Source organism: Pipistrellus hanaki, assembly GCF_964339955.1.
Source record: "Pipistrellus hanaki genome assembly, chromosome: 11".
NCBI classification, from domain to species: Eukaryota; Metazoa; Chordata; class Mammalia; order Chiroptera; family Vespertilionidae; genus Pipistrellus; species Pipistrellus hanaki.
In genome coordinates, this window is record NC_140513.1 from 9,896,897 (window position 1) to 9,924,507 (window position 27,611).

The 27,611-nt window shown below is 40.3% G+C and overlaps 1 pseudogene across 1 annotated transcript; it reads left to right on the forward strand.

Annotated features, from left to right (window-relative positions):
- The first annotated feature begins 19 nt into the window (after positions 1-19).
- On the forward strand, positions 20-27,235 carry LOC311630261 (D-3-phosphoglycerate dehydrogenase-like; annotated as a pseudogene). The gene is made up of 6 exons: positions 20-105; positions 13,807-13,883; positions 15,881-16,015; positions 20,360-20,460; positions 20,712-20,772; positions 25,537-27,235. The product of its transcript is annotated as a D-3-phosphoglycerate dehydrogenase-like (transcript).
- Positions 27,236-27,611: the final 376 nt, after the last annotated feature.

The following is a 27,611-nucleotide window of genomic DNA, read 5'->3' on the forward strand; positions in this document are numbered from 1 at the left end:
TAAACAAGGTCGGAGCATAATGACTGGCCAGGGCTTATCAAGCAATCCACCTTCAGAGTTTCTCCCACATCATGAAGACATGCCCCTGGATGACCAGCCCATCAGGTATCCCTCTTACAAATCTTCACATCTCTGTGCTTCATACTAAGCAGTGTTCTAAAATGTATTTTCTGTTGTTTTACTAATTATTTCTTCAGTTGTGTCTAAACTTCTATTTAAAATTCTGCTAGCTCTATACATTTCAGATTACAAGTTTAATTTTCAGGTTCTCCTTTGAAAAGTTCTTTTGCTTTGATAGTAAGATACATATCTATTTCAGATTGTTTTATTATCTCTCTCAGAGTCACCATTTCTTCTGTTGCTGCCCTTGATGGTGGGCTGTTTCTGTGCATCAAATATTCTGTGTGACCACATCCTCTGTGGAGGTTATTGTTTGTGTGGTCACGGGGAGAATTCTAAGGGTGTTGGTCAGGGCATAGAGGTCAAGCCTATTCCTGCTCAAAATTCCCAACAACAATTTAAAGGATGATAATGGATCATGCTTGTCAGGTTTCTGAAACAGAGATAGGATTAGAAGTGTAGTTAATACACTGGACTAGAAGTTTCTCCAGCTCTTGCATATATGATGACTGCAAGGAAAGCAGGGGCCAACGACAGAGCAAGGCTGCCAAGAAACCTAGTGGGGTCTCAGGTCCTCTGAATAAGAATGCTGAGCCCAGGACAGAGACTGCTGTTCTGTGTTCTGGCCTTTAACTAGAAACCACTTTTGCTTCTGGGCACAACACGTTTAGAATAATATTAACAAATTGAAAATTGCCTGGAGTTGCTATACTTGTTGATGGAGGACCCTGATGTCATAGGGAAGTTGAAAAACCGAGAATATTTTGCCAAGGAAGAAAATCTTTAGACTCATCATGAATTAATTTAAATGTCCCAGTTGCTGCCTTGAGGTAGAAGAAGTAGACTTGTTCTGGGTGAACCCCAGAGAGTGGCACTATGACTGATGGGTAGAAGTTATAGGAAAGGATATTCTGCTCCACAGAAAGGAGTTTCGAACCAAGAATCTGCCTGATAGATGTTTTAAGTGTTGGAGAGAGGAGTGAGTCCTCCAATACCGGAAGTATTCAAGGAACGTTTCCGAGTCCCTAAAGAAGCAGAGCACAACCATGATTGGGCTGGATGATCTTCACAGCCCAAGGCTGATGGTAGGCAGCATAGGTGGGTCTGGGACCAGAGCACCAGGGGCCTCTACAAATGTGCTGTGATGTCAGGCATGTGACTTTACCTCTTCAACAAGAGGCTTGTAAGAATCAAACAATAACTCATCTGAGTACCTAGCACATCAAGTGAGATATAATAGACTTCTAATAAATGGTAGTACTTTTAAATACTTTTCATAGTATTGTTGCCTGAAGGGAAGAAGAAAATGAATATTTAATAAACATCTGTCTAAAGCAAAATTATAGATAGTTCTATTTATCTTTATCTTTATCTTTATCTCTCATGACCCTATGATTAGTTGTTAAAATAATTAGTTGTTAAAATTTCTTTGTTAACAAGTGAGGAAACTGAGACTCAAAAGGTGAAAACAAGTCATCCAAAACACATGAATAATAAGCGAGTAAAGCAAGGCTTAAACCTAGATATTCTCCCTCAAAGATCTGATCACTTAAAAATTAGTTCATGTAGCCGTCTGCAAGTATATTCTCTTGTCCTAATGATGCCATTTTTATTGAGTGTTACAGAAACATTTGTCTTAGTTTCTCCACGTGGCCAAAACCTTTGGGAGTCAGAAACTAGAACCATATGCTGTTTGTATTTCTAGCTCAGTCCTAAGCACATAAAGGATCTCAATATTTCTCACACTGTAATTTTACTGAGACTTTATTTCTGGAAAAGATGATCTCTTGTAATGTTTATTTGGGGCTGTTGTATGTTAGACATTAAAAATCCACAATGTTTTAATATTTCTTTGGGTGATCCTTACCCCATCTGAGTATGCTAGTGTACTTTCCTCCACATTCATCTGTCTGTGCTTCCAATTCAAAGCGTGGGCAGCTCAAGTTAATATCAGGGGAACCAGCTTGTCAGTGCTAATTGTGTGACTTTGGGCAAGTGACTTAGCAGCTCTAAGCCTCCCATTGGTAATGTATGTAGACTAAGCCCTTTCTTGCAACTAATTTGTGAAGATTGAATGAAATAATAGAGCAGATGGCAAACAATGTATTCAGTAAAATGTTTCCTTTTCCTCATGAGAACATAAATGATCTTATTCCTTATTTCTAAGTGAGGACATTGGTGCTTAACTCTAGGCAGAAGAATGGGACTCTTATGATAAAGAATATTTCCAGCTAAGGACCTCAGGACCTTCTACTCACTGATCCTTCACTCATTGCCAGTTAGATTGAAAAATAAGTCCAGAGGTATATTCTGGGGTCCTAAGGAGGACCGAGATGAAAGGTGCTACTCAGGCGGATGGGGGAAAGCTGCTCCTGCCACAGCCATGTTAAATTGTGGTAAGGTCAATATATATATATATATATATATATATATATATATATATATATATATATATATATATATATATATAAAATTATTTGGGGACTGTTAGTATTACTTCTTCTGACTTATACAACTAATAAATGTACCGATCATAGTATCCAGCACATAGGAAACACTCCAACCCTGCCAACATGGCTTAGTGATTGATCATCAATCTATGAACCAGGAGGTCATGTTTGATTCCTAGTCAGGGCACATGCCTGGTTTGTGGGCTCAATCCCCAATGTGGGGCATGCAGGAGGTAGCTGATCAGTGATTCTCTCTCATCATTGATGTTTCGATCTGTCTCTTCCTCTCCCTTCCTCTGTGAAATGGATAAAAATATTTTAAAAGAAACACTCCATAAGTGCTTGTATTCTTATTTAACACTAAGAAAGGGCTTAGTCTACATACATTAGTCTACATACAATATGCCAAAATAAGGACATTTTAAGTAGCAACAGATTATGATTTATAATTTATATTTATTTGAGTTCTTCAATTCTCTACAACTGTCAGGGAATAACTGCCTTCATTTTCCACTTAAAGAAATTGAGAAAAATTTGTAGGAAAGAAAAACTTGTCTGAGCATTGTCTATGGGCCTGATGGGTGAGTACATACTTTGTTCAAAGTGCCTCATACGTGGTAATTCAGATTGTTAGCACTATGGAAACATCTCAGAGATGACACCGGTACTCAGAGCAGGCTCCACATTTGCACAACTTGTAAGTGAGAATGTTAGAAATTCAGCTTGAGCCAGTGTGTCTCCCTTCATAATCCATGCCCCTTTGGACACACAGACAGTTTAGCCTCCTGAAGATCCCACAACCAGCCTTCCACTAAGCTCATGGGAGACTAAAAAAGTGTAGGTGCCCAGCACACACTGACTGCCTTCCTCTGCAGACCCACGGCCTGAGCTATTGTAAGGGGTTTCCTAGTTAGTCCAAAGATGGGGATCTTTTCCATCTGTCTCTCTTCACCAGAAACACATTGGAACAGTGGTTCAATGAATCCATCAGATTTCAGATATTTGGAGTTAACTGTGATTATCCCTTTATGACATCAAATAAACCAAAAGAAGTATGCCTTTTCAACATCCCAAGAAGTAAATACATTTTCCACAAGAGAAAATATGGGTGCCATTTGCCATTGAGTAATATGGCAGCAGATGGAACTCAGCATGAGGCACTGAAATCCATGGGTGTTTCCTCCTGGAGATGCTGTCTGCCTGAAAAAGAAAAAAGAGAAAAAAAATGCTGGATGGTAAGGCTGTTTTACAGCAATGAAAATAAACAACGTTATTCCAACGTAATTAATCTTCCCCAAAATGTTCTTCCTTCCGTGGTGTTTTTGTTCTCACCAGTATTTGAGGACTCTCTCCCTAGGTTTGAGTCACCAAACACTTAGTTTGATTTTTTTTTTTAATGTTTTATGTTTAGATACAGGCATGTCATTACCCACTGAGAGCTTAGTCATCCTTTCTCGGGGTCACTTCAGTTCCTCAACCCATCCCCAAGTCTAACTTTTCATCCTCAGTTACCCCTCTTACCTTATTCCAACTTGACAGCTCAGCCAGCTGCCAACTGATTTCCTGTAGGAGTCCTGCGCCAAGCCAGCTCATCTTTGCCTCTAATCCCTCCTCTCTGGTCTCCTTGCTTTCATAGCCCCTAAGAAAATCATCTCACTTCCCACTTCCTCTCTCCTTTCTGGAAAAAAAAAGTATTTGTGTGTTTGTTCAATAACTATTTAAAGTATAATATTGATCATTTACCTAAACTCTTCTAATTCAATTAGTCTTTGACATTAAAAAAAAGACTTGCTGAAAGTCAGTGTCAAGAAAGCAGGAAACTGACATCTTTGGAACACATGCTCTAGGCCTGGCACTGGGCCGCACACATTACAGATCCTTGTCGAGGGTCATGATGGCCCTGTGAAGTAGGTGGACCTGTTTCTATTTCACAAATAAGGAATGTACATCTCAAAGAGTTTTAGGAACTTCCTCCACATTACCCAGCCATATAATAAGTGGTAGAGTTAAGGATGTGGATTGAGATCTCTTCACTTCCAAATGCCTTATTCCTCCATGAAATCTGAAGTCACATATTCCTAGATTCAAAACATTTATTACGTCTGTGGCTTCAGCTAGTTTCCTCTCATCCTGTGGCCTGCCACTCCTCTAGCCTTAGTGTCCTCATATTTAAAATAGTGAAACTGTATCTTCTTCAGGTGCTTTTAGTGAGGATTAAACAAAATAACATATAAAAGTAAGTTAAAATGCCCAAAATGGTGTCCCCATGCCAGAAACCTCAAATAGTACCTTTGTTTATTAGAAATGAGTTTTGAAACATTGACCTTTCGACCGTGAAACCAGTTCAGACAGGACATAAGTTAAGGTGTTAGAGCTTGAGAGCAGGTTGAATGCAGCTCAGGATATAGGCGACAGTCCAGTGCTGGGTGCCGGGGTACAGATTCACAGGGCAGCCAACTGGATCCTAAAATAGTTATCATCAGTGGAAAATAGGTGCTCTGTGAGAAAGCATTGCCCAGTACAAATACACACATCATAGGATGAAACTAAATTTTTTCTTCAGAAGCAGTGATTTGCATTTCTATCTGGAAAATAAGTGCTACCGGATACTACCTAGCAAGGTATTGAGTTTGTTGTCCCTGGGATTCATGAAATAAATAGTCAACTTCTTATCAGGGCTATAATTAGATATCCCTATCATTAGCAAAGATAACCCAGATGGTCAAAGGCAACTGCAAAATGTGATCAAGATCTATAACATAGAGATGACCACTCTTGTTCAATGTCTACCATATGTAGGATATGGTATTTATGTTAAGCATGCATTATCTGTTTTAACACACACACACACACAAAGAATCCAATATCATAATTCCAATTTTAGACATGGAAGAAACTGAGGTACAAGAAGTTTAGAGTCCTTGCCCAAAGTCATAGAACTGGCAAACAGGTATTTGAAATTAGATGTTTATGATAACAATCTCTAGGCTATACGTTTAACTTACTATCTCAAAAAATATGTAACATTAAATATATATATAGATACAATAATATATGTAAGTTAAAAATATATTAAACATAGAAATATATATAACATAGCATGTACTGGCCCAAGGCTATGCTGCAACTAGATAACTAGATGATTGAGACAGTTTTGACCCAGGCAATGTGACTGGAGAGACCTAACCTATATTCATACCACTGTGATGTCTCTAAATAGAAAATCCTCTGGACCCCATTTTCCCTGGGAAATCAGGGAGGCATGACTTAAAAACAGAGAATAGAGATGACTAAGTAGTGAAAAAAAATATCCAGGAGTTAGGCAACCTCACCTCCTATTCTGGTTCAGAAACTAGATTTCTGCGTAACTGGGGCAAGCCATTCTCTCTTGTCAGTGACTCTGAGGCTGCAGAGAAAATTCAGGGGGGGGGGGACTCCAGAGTTTATTTAGGGTCTCTGAAGGGGTGTGTGTGGAACTAGTTAGATAGTGTCATGGGACAGATGAACAGGATCTAAAATAGCTCTTGGTGAGGTTCCCTGAGAGCTTGGTATCACATGCTTCACATGTATTATGTATTCTTTCTAGCAACCCAAGGAAGGTAGTATCATTGCCCCCATTTGACAGGTTAGATAAGCAAGGCTTAGGGAAACTGGATAAGGATTGGAAATCTACATCTTGCTAATTTCAAAGACAATTATTGAGCCACCACACTAGTCTGGAAGAAGATGCTGCCTTTCCCAGGTGTCAGAGAAAGAACAAATTAAATGGTGAGACACTGGGACCTGACCCTGCACCCATGTTATCTGGACTTTAGAGTCACAGGCTCCCATTCCAGACCTACTGGTTTCTGTCCCAGAGATCATCTTTTTAAAAGTATATATATTTTTATTGATTTTGAGAGATAGGGAAAGGGAGAAGGGAAAGAAAGATAGAAACATCTATGAGAGAAACATTGATCAGCTGCCTCCTGCACACCCTTCTCTCCCCCCCACCCCCATCTTCCCCTGCCATTGGGGATCAAGCACACAATCCTGGCATGTGCCTTGACTTGGAATTGAACTGGGGACCTCTTGGGTAATAAGTGATGCTCAGCCACTGAGCCACACATGCTGGGCAATATCATCTTTTAATGAGCTTGTAGGATGATGCTCATGAACACTGAATGGAATAGTAAATGGTGAACTGTAGCTTTATGCTGTGAAGGCAGAAGCAACCAAGACTGATGGCTCAGGTCAGAGGAGGAATGCACATGTTCGTGTGTGTGTGTGTGTGTGTGTGTGTGTGTATTGGTGTTTAAGTGTGTGTGTGTAGGGGGTGATGCTAAAATATACTGGGGAGTAGAGAGGAAAGAGAGTCCTATGTTTAAGGATTGATTTAAGTGTTCATTCTGTCAGTGCCTCTAAGAGTCTTCTTGGGCCATCTTATTCAAAAGCTCATCTACCATTATTCTCCATTTTTTTCAACCTGCTTTGTTTATCTCAGTTTCACCTTCTCATACTTTACATTTGCTTATTGTCTCTCCTGTAGAGTGAGCTGCATGAGGACAGGGACTCTGTTGTGCTCACTTGCTCTGCATTATCATCTCAGCAGAGGCTGGTATGTAGTAAAATTTCACCATGTGCTTGTTGAGTGAGTGGATAATAGATGGGCTTTCAAAGAAACATAGTCTTGTGAGTATGAAAAAAAAATGTGTGGAGCTGGTCATAGAAGGATTAGGCAAGCTCCTGCCAGGTCAGTGGGACGGAAAGGAAGGTTAAGGGACCCCACAGGAAGCAGCCCGTGAAAGAAACCACAGAAGATGTCTCTACCACTTGGGAGCCTTAAACAAATTCATTCTTCTTTCTGGAAATGAGTTTTCCCATGAATGAGCATATTTACCTCCCAGGTCAGTTTTAGGGAAGTTACGTGTGAAAATGCTACAAAGGACTTAGCATAACAGTGAACATGAAGGGCAGACTCGCCCGTGTATGTTCCTTGGGGATGCGGTGTAATGAAGTAGCAGTCTAGAGCACAGCTCTGGAGTTTCATTGCTCACAGTTTTGTTCTGGCTACCCTGCTGTTTTACTGTGGTACTTTCAGAAAATCTCTAAACCTCTCTGAACCTTCACTCTTTTATCTGTAAAATTGGATAAAAATGATACCTGCCTTTGGGCGAATGGGAAGAATAAATGACGAAACTCCATGTACTGGGAAACATTTAGCATTATGCCCAATACAGAGGTAGCACTCTCTAAGGGTTATCTTAAATTTTAGGCTGATTTTAATCCTGTCTGTTTTTGTTTTTGTTTTTCCCCCCTATGGAATTATTTGAGTAAGTTCTGAGCTCCACGCTGTATCTGTGCAAAAGAGATTGCAAGCAAAGTCTCCTTCCTGAAAGCAGTTATCTATGGAATACACTGAGAAGAGTGGACTTAATAGAGCATCCAAATAAACCACACACTTTTCTAGCAGTGTAGTCTTTTCAAGAGAAAATACACTGTTCAGTACCACCAGGAGTCAGGGTGACCTGGCGCAGCTTGGTGGCTGCATGGAAACTTTAGGGAATCCTGAATGAAAAGTCTACCCCAAACTTTTCCACAGAGAGGGGAGTCACAGAGATTGGTTGAACTGTAGGAAGGTCATAAGTTTTGGATCTGCCATATTAAAGCTGAAATGCTAAAAAAAACATTCCATGTAGGGATATCTAGATGTAGGAGGTAAATATTAGGAATAAGCTGCATATTGATAGTGGTTGAAATCTTAAGAATAAATAGGTTTGCCAAGGGTCTAAAAAAGTATATTCCCATTTGTTTCAAGGTGTTTATTGGGATTTTCTGAGATGAGAATATGGTAGTGTGTGTTCCCCAGAGTTTTTTCATCTTAAATCCCTTTATCAGACAACCTCTCAGAACTACGTAGAATCCCAGAGAACACACTCTGAGAAACTCCGATTTAGACCAGCAAGAGGAAGAGTGCCCCATTGATGAAGACAGATTAGGTTTTGCTTCAGTAACAACTAATCTCCAGTTCTAAGTGGTTTAAAATAACACAGGTTTACTTATTTTTACCCATCATCAGCTGGCAGGGGATCTTTACTAATTGTTGTTACTTGGGGGCCACATTGGTGGAGTTGCCATTATCTTCAATGCTGCTGGTCTCTACAATAAAGAGACCCTTAGTGGGTCACAAGTTCATTTATTATACTCCCTGGCATGGAAGAGATACATATAACTTTAGTACTCTTTCACCAGGGCTGGCCTCATGTTCCACTTAACCAAAGAGAAATAGGAAGTGTGACCCTGCTATGTGCCCAGAGGGCTAACCTACCATGTGATCAGAATTATTTGGTGTGCAGCAGTAATACTGATCCCAAGGAGAAAACCTTAACGAATGTCTTGACTTAGCAAAAGAAAGAATCTGACAAAAGGGAAAACAAAAGAGATGGATGAAAGATTTCAGAGCATAGTTCAAGACACAGATTTTTCTGGGTTTTTATCATTGACACACACTCTTCAGACTTCTCTGTTTTTCTCCTTGGAGGGAGTGGCAGGGATTACTGGGAATTCTGTGCTGGCTTAAGGTCACATCTTTTTTTGGAGGGGGATGTTGATTTACCATGTCCCCAGCCTTTACCTGTGTCACTTTTTAATCCTGAAACCAGTTCTGTTTCCTGACCTGTTTCTTATTGGTGATTTAACTTTTCCCTTCTCTCATGGTTTAAGGTTAGACAGGAATTATCCATTTGACCTTTGTGGGTTTCACTCCTGGTGTTCTCTTGCTCAGACATTGGTGCATGCCTTCAAGGAGCCCCACCCCTGGATGATGGGTAGCCTGTCCTCCCCTCTCAACTCTTAACCCAAAGCCAAACACCCTGATCAACTATAAAAACAACTTTTTCACCTTAGTTAAGTTAATCTAATGTAGTATAATATACGTGGGATTTGGAGTCAGACAGATTGGGTAAAATCCTGGCTCTCCACTTCTAACCTTCTTACCTTGGGTGAGTTATTTCTCACCTCATTCAATCCTCCTTTTCTCATCTGAATAATTGGATCAGTGACCCAAGAGCCTCACAAACCAGTTGTGACAATTATAGGAGAAAATGTTAGTAAATGAATATCAGTTTTTGTATCATTTCTGCACACCAAACCACTGAAAAACTTGTGCAGCTTAAAGCAAAACCAACTTGTCATTGGTCACAAGTCTTCAAAGCCCCTGGGAAGTTCTGATCTGGTCAAGTTTGGATCATCTCAGCTGGGTTCACAATGTTCTTAAAGTCTAGTAGAGACTCAGCAGGATCTGGTTAGTCTAGGAAGACTTCACTCATTGTTTGGCAATTAGCCAACTGTCAACTTGGGCTATAGGGGTGACTTGACCATGTGTCTTCCATCATCCAACTGGCTAGCTTGGGATTGTCCTCATGGCAGTTGGCAGGGGTTCAAGAGAGAAAGTAGAAGTGTGCAGAACCTTCTGGTGTGTGCTCTTGGCAAAGCAAGTCCTATGTCTAGCCCAAATTCCAGGAGTGGTAAGATAGACTCTACCTCTTTATCGGGGAACCTGTCAAAGGGTGTTGATGCAGGAATCAGAGGGACATGGGAGTCATTTTTGTGAGCAATCTACCATAGTCCCATCTTCTTCCTTTCCCTCTCAAGTCTTTCCTGTCCTGCTCTAGCACTGGTCCAAGTGGTTGTGAGCTTTCTTGAAGGTAGGGACTATACATTGTACATTTCTGCATCCTACACTTCCTGAACATCAAATGAACACCACCAACTACCGTCATTGTCACTCAGTAAAAGGTGAATTTATTCCAGGTTCTATTTTAATCATTTTTCAATACATCTCTTGGTTCTTACAACCATTCTCTATATAATAGCTACTCTTGACTGACTTCCCATTCCCATGCACATAATAGGTACCCAATAAAAAAATCTATTAGATGGGCCGAAACCGGTTTGGTTCAGGGATAGAGCGTTGGTCTGCGGACTGGAAGGTCCCGGGTTCGATTCCGGTCAAGGGCATGCACCTTGGTTGCGGCACATCTCCAGTAGGGGGTGTGCAAGTGGCAGCTGATCAATGATTTTCTCTCATCGATGTTTCTAACTCTCTATCTCTCTCTCTTCCTCTCTGTGAAAAATCAATAAAATATATTTTTAAAAATCTATTAGATGGACCTTTTGGGGGGAGTCTTAAGCTGTGTTGTGAGGATAATACCTGGTTTGTGGTTCTAGGAGATGGATCCAACAATGAGATGGTGAGTCAATCATTCCCATCTCTGACTTTTCCCAATACCCACCTGTTTCACCTCAAGTTCACCCTACATACTTGTTATCCTGGGTTGAATTCAGCTTCTCATGAACTTCTGTGATATTCATCATGCCCCAAAGTGCCAATATTACTCATCATTCTCACCCACACACCTCCTACTTCCCTCCATTCATGTATTTGCCCACAGTCATTCTAGCCCTTTGCTTATGTGAGCTTATCACAGTTATCTTTCAGAGCAATAGACTATAAACCCTTATGCTTTGCCATAAAGAGCAACAGTAATAGCAATGACTTTCTCTTGCCAAGTACTTGTCCTGACATCTCATTAGATTTCTGCAACTGCCCTGATAGTACATGAGGCAGGTACAATAGTCCTCATTTACAAGCATGGAAACCAAGGCAGGGGAAGATTTAGTGGCTTTCTCAACATCATACAATACAACAATGTTCAAGACAGGAGGAAAACTCAGGTTTTAATGCTTTATAGGCCAGCAATAATTCCATCCTCTTGCCATTCAAATTTATCTGTTCTCACAATGTGAACTCATTATAATCAAGGAACATCTAGTGGTTGTTGACTATATGCCAAGCACAATTCCAAAATGGAAGGCAGATGAAATCTGTCCATCTAAGGAAAAACTTTGCTGTGTTGTACCTGGAAGTGTTTTATATTTAGGTGATCCTGGTTTCTAATCAAGTTTCTATCCCTTGATTATTTTGTGATCTTGAGTAAATTATTCAATATATTTCATCCTCTGTTTCTTCATCCCTTAGAAGTGGGCATTCACTTCACACCATGGGTTTATTAGGAAAATTACATGAGGTGATGCAAATAAAACTCTGACACATAGGAGCCATTCTGCAGGCTATTATTGTTGTTGTTGTTGTTGTTAAATGTGAGGCAAGAATGAGTCATGTTAGTCAATTGCTCAACCCTCCCGTAGTCAATCTTCATCACATTTATGTCTCTATTTTGATGTTTGCCCAAGATATAAACAGTTTGTCTACTTAAGATATAGGTAGACATTTTTGTGCCTAATTTTAGGATGGCTCTTCTAGCTCAGATGTGTAATTTGAAACATAAATGACGTATATACATTCATTAAGTGTAATTTCCCCCTTATGCTAAGGTGTGTATGAGCTAAAAGAAATGGTAACTTAGAAAAACAATGATATTCAAAAAAAACTGTGGACACAAAACTGAGACCATGATCTCTGCAACCTTGTAGGACTTAGTTTAGGAACAGCATCCTGGACTTTGATGCTCAGGAAAATGGTCATTTCAAACCCTCATGATCTAAAATTATTTGAAGGCAACTTTACATGTATTATAGCTTTCTTATTTTTAAGCTGTATCAAAACCCACAGAAGTTAATGACAAAACCTAGACAAATTGTAAGTTTCTACCTCCAGTCTCTCATGCTGCACAATGCCTCATAAAGTCAATCAACACAAAACTCTGGGGAGGGAGGGTATGTAGGGAGGGGGGGGCAATGTTAAAATATGTACACAGATAATAATTTAATTAAAAAATGTAAAAGAAAAAAAAGAGTCAATCAACATCTTTGTTGTATTTGTTTTCTGCCTCTTTCTTTACAAGCAGGTTTGTATTTGCTTTTTTTTATTTAGCCCCCTCACCCAAAGGAGTTAAAGTGACCATTGTAGCTAATTTGTAAAACTAGAGGTGAAGGAATTAGACTCAGAAGAGTAAAGTGGCATGCCATGTTCTTTGAGTTCATGATGAAAGATATGTCAATCATACCTCAGTAAAGTAGTTAAAAAAACAACAGCTGGAAGTTGAGAGTGCACATTCCCTGACACCAGTGCTTTTCCCAGTGGTGTGCTGGAAGAAGATAAAACGGAATCGGAGCTGATCTGATAAAGACATTTTCATCCCCACTCAGCTCTGCAAGAATGCTTGTAAAGCATGACTTTCTTCTTGAGGATTGGAGAGTTGGAAAGATCTGAATGGAACCATGGAAGACAGATCACTCTGTAAGGAGCAAGGAAGGGACTGAATAATTCAGTGAAATTTAATGGGCTTTTCAAAACATGCCAGCAATCTATTCCCATTCTCTAACCAGATGCCACAAGCCAGCTCTCTTCCTGCCTGTCTGATCCATTTTGGAGGCTTCATTTGGGGATAAGTAGGGTTCTTCCTAGATGCTGGAGGCCCCTCTCTTTGGTTGTATTGTGAGAAGCTCTTTGTAAATGCCAGGGCTGGTTTGCACAGATGTAAGTGGGGCTGCGTGCAGTGGTAAGAGTCTTGAGGACATCCCATCTTTTGGACTGATTGTTATACACTAGAGTAGCAGAGCAGTACTAAATAGAGTTTCCTGGCCTTGTCATAGCGAGCTCTTCTCTGTGATATCATGATTTTGAGTAGCATTCTGGATTTCAGCATCCCATTGTAAAACAAGGAGGTTGGACTCTTTCCCTGAGCATCCTTTGAGTTCCAAATTTCATGGTTTTGAGTCACTTAGGAAAGTGTATAGCTCTTGTTAGGGCTCATTTAGGTGAGACAGTCTAGTCATATCACCCATGTTGGGCACATTAACCTAATTAAGCCTTAGTTTAGTTATGTAAAGTAATCATAAAACGATGACACTTATCGCATGGACTTGAAAGTTTGAATCAGTCTTTCCTGTAAATTTCTTTGTTGCCGAACTTAGCATGTGGCACTCATATTATAGCTGCCGTTGTTATTATTTAATATTGTCTTTGTTGTGATTCTTACTTCTTTTCTACTCTCCTCTGAGCCTTTGAGGCCAGAGAAATATATACAGCCAAATAACATCCCTAGGGACTTCTTGGGCCTCCAAGAAAAATGCTTACTTCAGATCCTCTAGGCTATCAATTAGTAGCATTTTCTATGGAAATCAACTCCCTGAAAGAAAGGAAAGATTTCATTTCAAGCATGAGAAAGGAGAAGGAAACAAAGATTAGTCACAGGTCTAATGTGTTCCAATGCCATTGGTGTTATTTTCTCAGCAGCCGGGTATCCAATGCTTCCATAGCTATTGAGCAGAATGGAGAGCTGCTGAAAAGTGTCTCAGCAGCTGAAACCGGTTTGGCTCAGTGGTAGAGCATCAGTCTGCAGATTGAAAGGTCCCAGGTTCGATTCCTGTCAAGGGCATGTACCTTGGTTGCGGGCACATCCCCAGTAGGGGGCGTGCAAGAGGCAGCCGATCGATGATTCTCTCATCCATGTTTCTAACTCTCTATCCCTCTCTCTTCCTCAGTGTCTCAGCAGAACTCTGCCTTGCAGGTGTATGAGTAGTATTAGCCAGGACTTGATTTGAATAACATGATCTTCTCTTGACTAAGTTGAAGAGCTTTTACTTTCAGCCACAGCATATGCTTAATATAGAAATGCTATTTTTCAGCTCTTAGGTCTCCACTAGATCACCCAAGGAGATCCAAGCTCCTTTCCCCAACACACAAGGTTCAAAGTTCAATTAGTTGGAACAGAGTCAAGTCCCCTCTTAACTGGTTTCTCCTCTCATTCTGCAGTGTTTCATCTCCAGAGAAGCTCAGCTTCTCATTGTCATATGTCCTTTTATTCCAGGCATATCATCCAGCCCATGGGCCATATAAGGCCTGTGAAATCATTTGGTCTGGCCTTCCCAAGGCATTAGTGATGAGTTAATTGAATGTTTGACCAAATATAGCAGGCTAATTTTTAAGTTGATAATTTTATATGGCTTGAAAATTACGTTATAAATACTCAAATGGCCCTTGGCAGAAAAAAAGGTTCCCCACCCGTTTCAGACAGTAGAAACAGTGAACTGGCACTGTGTATCTTATATAATTCATTTGATTATAAACATAAAACATACTGAGAAAGTTCAAGCAATAGAGAAGTATGTCCATGAAAATATAAAATCCCTTAGTCAACCATATATCCCAGTATCTACAAGCTCTAACCATAAAGATAGTGACTATTACTGGTATAATGTGTACCCTTACATGCTTTTGTCTATGAATTTATAATTGCAATTAGATGGAAAATTTGTTCAACAGGCATTTGGGAATATATTTGAGTTAGAAAACGAGCTCTTAAGTAAGAAAATAGGGCTTGGGAAGAAACAAACCCAAGAATTAGACTGTTTCTCTGGAAGTAGAGGAGGAATGGAGAGGTCTGAAGAAATAGGAAAAAAGTCATAGTGAAGCCAGCAAGATAGAAGAATGTCATAGGTGTTTCAGTGCCACCCCATATGCTCAATAACTCTAAAATCTTCACCAGTGTCAACAAGATAAGAAAGAACTTGGGTATGAATTGATTCTTGGAAATACAGGTAAAAAGATTGAGTTGGGCATTACTAGTTCAAATGAGATATAATGGAAGTAGCATGAATATATGTAGAAACAACTCTATGGAGAAAAACAAAAGGGAAAAAGTCCTGCAACTTACAGAAATCATAGGGAAGGCTTTTTAATATTAAAACTTGAAATTTAGGTTTGGGCCTAGGTTAACTATGCTTCGAGTTCTTAACTACTGATATATATACACATTTTATTATATATACATAAATGCATACTCATGTCTGTGTGTGTGTGTGTGTGTGTGTGTATGTATGTGTATACACATACCGATACAAAAATTATATGGTTTTATTTTGCAAAATCCTTTTTTGCTCAGAAATATATCATAATATTGAATCGTATTTCAGAAGTATTTAGTGATTGGCTACAACGAATCATGATACAGGCACTGGAATACAACCAAAAAGAATATTTTAATAGAAAAGATCTATGTCTTTCTTCACAATGATCACATTGAATTCCACAGTAAAAAGCTTTGTTTTGTTTTGTTCTGTTTCATTTTGGTAACAAGTCCTCTAGTGATAGACATTTAGGTTATTTTAGTCTTTTGATGCACCATGCTCTAGTGTGCTGGTGTATTTGCGTATATGAACAAATATTTTTGAAGGTAGTTTCCTTGAAAAAATTGGAGGAGTCAGGGACCATGCATATTTTAAAATTACATCTGTATTTTTAAATTCTCCTACAAAGAGTTAATGTCATTAAAATTTTTGGGTTAAATAACTAAAAACTAATATAGAAGCAGAATCCCTATCAGATCTTGTCAAGAATATTGATGATGATGATGATGATGATGATGATGATAGTGATGGGGAGGATGATGAAGTAGGTGGTAGTGGTGACAATAATGATGACAATGCTGATTATGATGCTAGTTAACATTTAGCATAGTCTTACAATGTATCAAGTATTATGCTCTGTATCTTTAAAACCTGTGGACTGAGAGAAATAAAACCTGTTCAGACATTAATGGCAGGTAAATAGAGTGAAGATTTGAACCTTTTCTTTCATATACCAAAGTCCACTCTACTACTTTAATACTACACAAGGGTTTGCCATACACTATTATTATGAGATGTTCCCCTAGTAAAAATAGTAAAAATAGCATGGTAAATAAAAGAGTTCTATAACCAAACCAATTCTGAAATATTTTTTATAATCTGTATATTTTTGGAGATTCCCAATACTCATGAATTAAGTAAATCCCCTAAGAAGATGTTTAACCAAGCCAAACAATCATTTATCAAATCTAATTGATTATTAAACCCTTAATCAAGCACAAGTCTATTCTGAAGAACACACTTTGAGAATTATTGTCCTTGTTGTTCAGTATTTTTATGACTTATTCATAGAATCACAGGCATTTCTAAAGACTTTTTTTGTTGTTAATCCTCAACAGAGAATATTTTTCCATTGATTTTCTAGAGCGGATGGAAGGGAGGGAGGGAAGGAGGGAAAGAGGAAGAGAAGAGAGAGAAAGAGAGAGGGAGGGAAGGAGAGAGGGAAGTAGAGGGGGGGAGGGAGGGAGGGGAGAGGAGAGGAGAGGAGAGGAGAGAATAAAATATTGATGTGAGAGAGGCACATTGACTGGTTGACTCCCACATGAGCCCCAACCAGGGCCAGGAATTGAGCCTGTAACCAAGGTACTTGCCCTTCCCCAGAATTGAACCCAAGACCCTTCAGTCTGTAGGCTGATGCTCTAACTACTGAGAAAACTGGCTAGGGCAAGACGTTTTAAATATAGTCTACACTCAGAGATTTATATGGATAACAATTCTCCCACAAGCCTTTGCTAGAATTTCTGTAGTAATGGGGCTTACTACCTCATGAGCTAGCCAACTTCATCTTTGGATACCCCAGTTGTTATAACATTGTTTATTACATATTCAACCACATAACCCTGTGAAATTTAATCACCGATTCTAATTTTACCCATTTGCAGTTTCACAGAGTATGTCGAATCCTAATTTTCCCTTTAGATTTTTTTAAATTTCCTCATTGCTTTATATATTTTTTCAGTACAAATAAAGCATATTGCTTTCACTAAAAGTGCAACTTCAAGCAAAAACCATAACAGAACAATTAAATTATTGAACCATTGTTATTTAAAAAAAATGTGCTTTTTCACTGATGTTCAAGTATTCTCTCTGGAGTTTATTATTGTAACTCATTTAAGTACAAAATATAGTCTCAATGACAGTTATTGCCATTTCATATTTATCTAAAAATTCAAATATGAATGTGTATGTAATTTTAAAACATTAATTAACTTTACCCAACTATATTATTAAAGACTATGTACTCAATGGGGGAAATGTTAAGACCAGTGGGAGTTTTTAGAGGAATTGTGCAAAGAAATCTTTTTTATTTTCTTAAAGACCTAACTTGCAATAAAATAAATTAAAATGCCCATCATAGAAAATATTCTCTTCAGATATTTGAAGCCAGTAATCACATATTAATCCATCTCTCATCATCTTATCCCTACATTTCATGTCCCATTTTTCTTTCACCTGCTCTTATCTGGATCTTTCTCATCTTCACAATGATTCTCTCTTTAATATGCTTCCATTGGTCTGCACAGACATCAAAGTGTGATTTCCAAAACTGGACATGCCATTCTTGCTGTGAGCCAACTAGCACAGGTGAGGACAGAACCAGTATTTTCCTGGCTCTAAACTTTCTATTTCTATGGACACATCTAGTTTGGAACAACTGGGTTTTGCAACCTCAGCACACTGGATCTTCAACTGTTCTTAACAATAATTCAACCTTATAAATAGCCGTGACTTTGGAAGGGTAAACAGGTGTTGATGGTGGCAACTTTTGAAGAAAGCAGACATCTAAGTGATTATGAAGTTTTGTGTGGTACTACTCTGATCCCAAGGAATGTTTACTTTTATAGTCTCATGGCTTAAAGAACTCTCTCTATGCTCAGATAAATTGATACACTAAGGGGCTAGAGGGAAAAGGAGGTACATAATGAAAAGTAAAGAATGAATTACAGAAATTATTTTGCCAAATTTTACAAGAAAGATAAAAATCTTAAAAGTATAGATCAAAAGAAAAGAATTAAAAAATGATAAAAGAAAGTAAAACTATTATGATTTAATATTTTGCATGTATCTTATTTAAACCTTATAAAGAACGATGTGTCCCCTACTTTTTAAAAAATTTAAATTCTTTATTGTTTAAAGTATTACATGCATCTTCTTTTGCCCCATTGATCGCTCCCTGGCTGCTCCCATCCCTCAGCACATGCCCTCATGCCCCTACTGTCTGCGTCCATTGATTATGCTCATATGCATGCATACAAGTTCTTTGGTTGATCACCCTCCCTCCCGCCCCTTCCACCTCCCTCCTGCCTCCCCTCATAGTTTGGACAGTCTGTTTCGATGTTTCTATTTTTGTTCATCAGTTTATGTTGTTCATAATATTCCACAAATGAGTGAGATCATGTGATATTTACCTTTCTCTGACTGGCTTATTTCACTTAGCATGATGCTCTCTAGTTCATACATGCTATTGCGAATGGTAAGAATTCCTTCTTTTTTACAGCAGGGTAGTATTCCATTGTGTAGATGTACCAGTTTTTAATCTACTCATCTGCTAATGGGCATTTAGGCTGTTTCCAAATCTTGTAAATTGTGCTGCTATGAACATAAGGAGATTAAATATTAATATCCTTTCTGATTGGTGTTTCTAGTTTCTTGGGATATATTCCTAGAAGTGGGATACTGGGTCAAATGGCAGTTCTATTTTTAATTTTTTGAGGAAACTTCACAGTGTCTGCACCAGTGTGCATTCCCACCAGCAGTGCCCGAAGTTCCTTTTTCTCCACATCCTTGCCAGCACTTGTCCTTTGTTGATTTGTTGATAGCCATTCTGACAGGTGTCAGATAGTACCTTATCGTCGTTTTTTATTTGCATCTCTCGGATGATTAGTGCCTTTGAGTTTGTTTTCATATGTCTCTTGGCTTTCTGTATGTCCTCTTTTGAAAAGTGTCTATTTAGGTCCTTTGCCTGTTTTTTGACTGGATTGTTTATCTTCCTTTTGTTAAGTTGCATGAGTCGTCCCCTACTTTTAAAGGGCAGAAAACATGGAGTCAAGAGGTTAAATGACTTGTCTGATTTTTATCAGCTGATAGGCTATTGAGGCAGTATTTCTACCCAGGTATGGTCAATCCTAAAACCCTATAATTCTATAATTCCAAGACTCATTCCTCAAAACCAATAGATAAATCCCAGTGGTGCTGGGAAGGAACAGCAAAGACCAGTGATCTCGGCTTTGGAAAATGCCAAGGGGGAGGGCCAGGCAATAAGCAACTTACAACAGCCTGAAATAGTCAAGAGTAATTGCCCAGTGAACTTGCTGCCTTCAAGGCCTAACAGAAAGGAACTCCTCTCAGCTCCCCAGTATGAATTAATTTTGAAAATCAAAAGCCTTACAGAGAATATGTTGGAGGTCCCCAGTTAGGCTGCCTGAACTCCAGTTCTAACTTTGAAGATCTTTAATGGCATCTTATACGTTCCCCAGATCCTGGGGATACTCTTACACTGATGGAGAAGGAGTTAAATAAACAGTACTAGCTGGTATCTTTTCCTGCGTACAGGTTGTGGTTGGCTATGTTATTCACCTATGTATTTGACACTATCATCACTATTAATGGATAGTATTTACTGAGCACTGTGTCATGCACTGTGTTGATGTTTTATATATAACTAGAAGCCCAATGCATGAAGATTCGTGACAGAATGGGCCTTCCTTTCCTTGGCTGCCAGCACCGCCTTTCCGCCTTCCTATGCTGCTCAGAGGCCAGGAGTGGCCAGGGGTGGGGCGATGCCCACTATGACATCTTTGTTGGGTTAATTTGGTGGGCATAGCAAAGATATCAATTAGCATGTTGTTATTTTTTTAGATAGATATCTCATATTATCTCAAACATCATATTTTGAAGTAAGTCTAATTGTTATTTTAAACAGCTCTTAAATAGGTGGGGAAGAAGGAACCTTTTGGAGGTTATATTTAGGGCCTTGATTGAATGAAGTGTTACTATGCCCATTTTTATCAATGGAGAAACTATAACATTAACTTGCTCTGAGTCCCAGAGTAAATAAGGAGCAGAGTCAAATTCAAGTTTGTCTGAAATCAAAGCCTATTTAACCCAATACTTAGCCTGAGGCTTCTCAAACTTTTGGATGTATTGTAATCTTTTAGGCCTTGACCCAAATTTTGATGTAGTGGGTTACAGTGGGCCAATGGATTTACATCTGGACAAGCACAACCAGATAATTCTGAGCACCATAGTTGTAAAGATGGTAAGTAGAGACCTCTCTTAGTAAGAATTGACCCCCCCCCAAAAAAAATTGAATATGGTGTCCTAATAAAAACAGGGCATGGGGGCAGGGGGATGAACCCATGTCTGAAGAGAGGAAAGTAAGTGGTGGTGAGATAATGAAGAAAGAGAAATGGTCCATCCTGAAGTCCTGACACTCAGCGATGTCTAGAAGTTTAACTCAGAGGTTCTGATCCCAGTGATTGTCCCTTGCTTTGTGCCATTGGCTTCCAGGATTGCTGGCTGGCGCATTCCCTGACCAAAGTCAACACAGCAGTGAGAAGGAAGGAGTGCAGTGGGTGGATAGGGGCTTGGTTTGCAAACCAGTGTCCCTCCCCCTGCTGCTCCTTCCAGACTTCTGTAGCCAAGAGGAGTGAACAGAACCGTGAACAAAAGGGGCCAGGAGATGAGCAGTTTCCTGTGGGATGTGAAATGTAAAACTTATGCATTGCCTGGAAATGCCATAAGAAATTAATATTTGTTACAGAAACAGTAGGACTGCATTAATATTTTAATGGTGAATGAATATTTAATCCAAAACTCTGGATGGAAAGCAGACAAGACAACCATGGCAGGAACAGTTACACCACCCGGTTAGAGATGTGAATGATTCATTGGCTCTGTCAGTAGTAATAACACCACACAGTGTATCTATTATATAATTCCTTTGAAATATTGGGAAGTAACTCCTCAGAATCAAAATCAGAAGCATTGTTTATTCTTTAAAAGGCAGTCCTCAAAGCATCAAAGAGAGCAAGTCTTTGGGACCAGGGAAGTCTGAAATTGGGTACCAACTCTATGGTTTACTGACTCTGCAACTATGAATCAGCCCATTCACCACTTGAAGCCTTATCTCTAAGAAGAGATAAACATCTATTTGATGGGATTCTTGGCTGCATCTACATTAGTCACTCAATTAATGTTTCCTTTTGTGTATATCCTTATTTTTATAACATGGTAAAACAAAAAAAACAAAAACAAAAAACTTTTAAGGTGGCTAAAATAACCCTTAATTTAGCCCCATGCCTATTTTTGAAAGAAAGACAATGAAACTTTAATTTTCCTATTTCTCCTGGATCCTCGTGTCTGTGACCATTCTTCTCAGTAAAATATTCTGTAGTTTGGAGAAAGCTATTTTCCTAATTAAAAAAAAAATCCAATTCTCTCTATAACACTGAAACTTAAAATTCATGGGTGATACTTATCTTTTAAATGTATACAGGTGTCTCCATGTAGCTCCACTCTTAATGGTCACATGCACATACTATTGCAGTGAAACTTACACTTCTCCTGGCAGGTAATTCTCCCTCCTCCAACACTAGACTATGGCCCTGTAGTGCCTGGTCCCTCTCATCTCTTCTAGGTGGTTCCACTATACTTTATTAGCTTCTTTATTCTGCCTCTTAGGACTTGATATAATTTTATATTAAGAACAGGGGCTTTAAAGACCTATCTGCCTTAGATAATGTCTCCACTCAGCCTGTTATTCATTGGGTGATCTTGAACAAGGTCCTCATCGACCCCCTAGGTCATAGGCCTTAAAACTGGAACAGTGGCATTTACCTCATGCATTATAATATCTATGACATATACATATAAAGTGAAACATTTTGGAGTATTCCCATTTCATAGATGAGGAAACTGAGATGAAGAAATCCAATAAGGTACTCAAGGTCATTCATTAAGGACTAAAACTTGGTCTTCACATGAAAGTGCTGCTGGGATTTAAATGTACTTGTGGCTAACCTAGCTATGAAAACTGCTCCCTGCCACTCCTTGATTCTTCCTCTGCTAGCTCGCCATTTAATGGCTGCCAGGTTCATAATGTTGCCGTATGTGTAAATATGAGAATGGACATAGAAAAGAGAGTATCTAGATGAAGAACTAAGGAAGTGGGATAAGACAGGGACAAATTATTACAATACATAGCAGAAAGTCATTCTCAAAAACTGGGAAGAATGAATGTATTTCAAAGCAGAGACAAAATAGTAACTTAATTTTTAATTCACATATTGGGATTTAATGTAGAATTTCACAAGAAGGGTGGAAAATGTGACCACCAGTAAGAAACAGGAAAAAAAAAAAACGTCCAAAAACCTCTATGATAGATGATGCCAATGAACTACAACCAAACTTTAAACATTCATCATTTTTTGCCTTCTTCTGGATAGAATTAAGTCATGGAATAAACTTCTGTGAACGCTCACCTTTTTGTTTTTCCTGGAAGGATGCATGAAGTATACGTGGGAGAGAAGGCATGATGGATGGGTGCAAGAAAATGGAAGTCAAATAGATTACACTCAGGAGTCAGTCTGCAGTTCTGTTTAAGCAACCATACTATTCCCTCCCAGATGCTGTACAAAATACTTTATGTAGATAATTCCACTTAATTCCCACTAGAACCCTAGGAGGAGGGAATTGTATCAGCAACCACAGAAGTCACTCTGCTGGTGTTAAACAACAGATTATTTCTGGGCAGCAAACATAAGGATCTCTGTAGGCCTCCACCATTTATGGATGTAGACTCAATCCTGGACACCTATGCTGTAATGGAAAACCTCCCCTCTCCCTCATTCTTTTATCTCTGAACCACTCACTTGACCTCCGATGTCCAAAGCAGAAGTATCAAATCAGCCAGATCCAGGGTATGCCTTCAAGACCAGGATACCTAAAGGGGTGCATTTCTTCACATGGATTTCCTACTTCTCTCCAAAACATACACTGAAGTCCCCAAGTTGAGAACAAGTCCATATTCGTGGCAGACCAAATGACAGTTACCTACTGTAGGTACTGTCATCTCAACTTTATAGATGAAATCATCAAGGCACAGTGAAGTAAAAATATTACCCTAAGATTTCATAGCTGCTTAAAAAAAAAACATTGAGGTATGATTTGACATGTAAAAAGCTGTACATAATTAATATATACAACTCAAGTTTGGGGATTAGTATACATCTGTGAATTCCTTGCCACTATCAAAACCATAGACAGCTGAAATCACTTTGGCTCAGTGGAGAGAGTGTCAGCCTGCGGACTGAAAGGTCCCAGGTTCAATTCTGGTTAAGGGCATGTACCTTGGTTGCAGGCACATCCTCCTGCAGGGAGTATGTAGGAGGCAGCTGATCAATGTTTCTCTCTCATCGATGTTTCTAACTCTCTATCCCTCTCCCTTCCTCTCTGTAAAAAATCAATAAAATATATATATATTTTTAAAAACATAGACATATCTATCACCTACTGAAACTTCCTCCTGCCCTCTTTATAATAATAACTAGTGCCCTGGTACACAGATTCATGTACATTGAAAGGAATTTAATTAGAAGGTGGCCAGCAGGGCAGGATTGGGCAAAACAGGCTGGACATGCCCTGGATCCAACCTCCTGCAGTTCTCTCCCGAGCCAGCAGCACCTGGGGTGGGGCAGCGGTGAGGGGCGGCTGCTGAGTGAGTGGTGTCCCTCTAGCAGGTGGGGATCTCTCAGCCTAGCCTGCAGGGATCAGGCGGAAATCGGCTCTCCAACATTCCTCGAGGGGTTCCAGATTGTGAGAGGGCAGTTATTGGGTGATTCACACCAGAATCAGGCTTCCTTCTCTCTTGTTCTGGGGTGCATCACCCAAGGACCACTGCTGCCAAGTCACTGCAGCTCAGCAGCTCCTGTGTTGAGCATCTACCTCCTGGTGGTCAGTACACGTTATAGTTACCAATCAGCCAGTCGCTTAGCATTTTATATAGTGAGATAAGTATTATCATTTTTGGTAAGAACACTAATCATAAAATCTACTCTCTGAAAAATTGTAAGTATACAACATACTATTGTTAGTTATAGGTACTATGCTGTATATTGAGTCTCCAGAAATTAATATCTTACATAACCAAAATGTACCTTTTAACCATCACTTCTCCATTTTCCCCTCTGCCCAGCCCATGGCAACCAACATTCTACTCTCTGCTTCTATGAGTATAACTAGTTTAAATTCTACATTTATCTATAGTGAGATCTTATACAATAGATGTGTCTTTCTGTGTCTGGCTTATTTCACTTAGCAAAATTCCCTCTACGTTTATCCATATTGCCCCAAATGGTAGGATTTTCTAAATAATATTCTACTTTATGTATATTTCACATTTTCCTGTGTGTTTTTTAATTGATTTTACTTTTAAATTTATTGGGGTGACACTTGTTATTAAAATTATATAGGTTTCAATTTTTTAAAACATTTATTTACAAAGATATATACCCCTATGTTCATTACCACATTATTCACATTTTCTTTATCAGTTGATGGACACTTGGGTTGCTTTCATTTTGGGGCTATTATGAATAATGTGGTTATGAACATGAGTATGCAGATGTCTGTTTGGGTCCTTAATTTCAATTCTTTTGGATATATACCTAGGAGTGGAATTACTGAGTCATGTGGTAATTCTGTTTTTAATTTTTCAAGAATTATCATACTATTTTCCATTATGGTTTCACCATTTTCACTTTCCCACTAATTCTGAATAAGGGGTATTTGTCCACTTCCTCATCAACATTTTTTCTTTTCTGTTTTATTTTAAATAGTAAGTTCTAATAAGTGTGAAGTGGATCCTATCTCTATAATAAAGAGCCAGGGTATAACACCATTAAGACTAAAATTCAACCAGACTGGAAGTCAGTGCTGTGTTGCCAATTGTTTCCGCTTCAGGTGCAGTGCCTCTGCACTGGCTGCTGAGGGGGCTGTGAATCAGAGCCAGAGAGAGGCCTGAAGAGAGAAGCAGGAACTGATCTTTGCTTCTGTGGCAGCTTTTGACCAGCACTTGCCTCTCTCGTTCTTTCCCAGTCTGGCCAGTAGCTATGCCTCTATTTCTCTCCAGGACTGCAGTTCCCATCTTTTTGATCAGGCCCCGTTGATGGGCCAAGAGACGCTGACTGGCTTAGAAACTGACCAGTCAGAACCAAATCTGGGTGAAGTGTGAAGAACCAATGGCTACCTAGGAGGCGGAGCTTTTGACACTGACTGGAATAGAAACTGGCCAATCAGAACCAAATCTGTAGGCTTAGATGTGTTTCTGTCCAAGGAGAGTGGTTGATCCTGAGGCCGGCTCCAGCAGTGGCCTTCACAAATCTATAGAAAGGGCTCATCAGTGTCAGCCTGAACCCTTGCTGCCAGAAGATCCTGCAAGATGGATAACTGCAGGTGGTAGAGAAGCAGAACCTGAGCAAAGAGGAGCTGATAGCTGAGCTGCAGGACTGCGAAGGCCTTATCTCTGCTTGGCCACCAAGGTGACCTCCGATGTTATCAACGCAGCAGAGAAGCTCTAGGTGGTGGGCAGGGCTGGCACCCGCGTGGACAATATGGATCTGGAGACTGCCACAAAGAAGGGCATCCTGGTCATGAACATTCCCAATGGGAACAGTCTTTGTGCTGCAGAGCTCACCAATGGGATGATCATGTGTCTGGCCAGGCAGATTCCCCAGGCGACAGCTTCGATGAAGGATGGCAAATGAGACAAAAAGAAGTTCACGGTAACCAAGTTGAATGGAAAGACCCTGGGAATTCTTGGCCTGGGGAGGATCAGGAGAAAGGTAGCTATTCAGATGCAGTCCTTTGGGATGAAGACTGGAGGGTACGACCCCATCATCTCAACAGAGGTCTCAGCCTTCTTCAGCATTCAGCAGCTGCCCCTGCAGATCTGGCCCCTCTGTGACTTCATCACTGTGCATACCCCTCTCCTGCCCTCCAAGACAGGCCTGCTGAAAGACAGAACCTTTGCCCTGTGCAAGAAGGGCATGTGCGTAGTGAACTGCACCTGTGGAGGGATTGTGGATGAGGGTGCCCTGCTCTGGGCCCTGCATTTGGGCAGTGTGCGAGCACAGCACTGGACATGTTCACAGAGGAGCCACCTTGGGACCACTCCTTGGTGGACCATGAGAACGTCATTAGCTGCCCCCACCTGGGCACCAGCACCAAGGAAGCCCAGAGCCACTGCAGGGAGGAGATCGCTGTCCAGTTCGTGGACATGGTGAAGGGCAGAGCCCTCACGGGGGTCATGAATGCTCAGACCTTTACCAGTGCCTTCTCTCTGTACACCAAATCTTGGATCGGTCTGGCAGAAGCTTTGGGGACTCTAATGTGAGCCTGGGCAGCATCCCCCAAAGGGACCATCCAGGTGGTAACGCAGGGCTTATCCTTGAAAAATGCCGGGAACTGCCTGAGCCTCGCAGTCATTGTCGGCCTCCTCAAAGACTCTTCTAATCATGCGGATGTGAACTTGGTGAACGCCAAGCTGCTGGTGAAGGAGGTTGGCCTCAATGTAACCATTTCCCATAACCAGCTGTGCCAGGAGAGCAAGGATGCGAGGAAGGCCTCCTGAGTGTGGCCCTGGCAGGTGCCCCCTACCATGCTGTGGGGTTTGTCCAGGGCACCACACTTGTGCTGCAGGCACTCAATGGAGCTGCCTTCAGACCAGAAGTGCCTATCCGCAAGGGTCTTCCCCTGCTCCTGTTCTGGACTCAGTCCTCTAACCCTGCCATGCTGCCTACCATGATTGGGCTCCTGCCAGAGGCAGGCATGCAGCTGCTGTCCTACCAGACCTCAGTGGTTTCCTAGGGGGAGACCTTGCGCGTCATAGGCATCTCCTTCCTGCTGCCCAGCCTGGACGTCTGAAAGTAGCATGTGACCAAGGCCTTTCAATTTCATTTCTGACCTTGGTGCTTACCAGGACCAGACTTGGGGGCTTTGTGATCAGCATTGAGAGGTCACATTTCCAAAGCTGACAACACTTATGTGGTCTGACCCCTGTAATAACCACTTAATAAACAGCCTCTCTCCTCCGCCCCCCCCAAAAACAAACAAACAAACAAACAAACAAACAAAAACAACAACAACCAAATCTGGGTCAACTGTGAGGAGCCAATGGCTGCCAACGAGGAGGAGCTTTTGACACTGACTGGCATAGAAATTGACCAATCAGAACCAAATTGGCCAGCAGAGAGCAGTTGGGGGTGAGATCAGGCTGGCAGGGGAGGGCAATTAGGGATGATCAGGCAGGCAGACAGAGTCAGTTAAGGGCGATCAAGCAGGCAGGTGAGCGGTTAGGAGCCAGCAGTCCCAGATTGTGGGATCGGTCCTAAACTGGCAATCGGACATCTC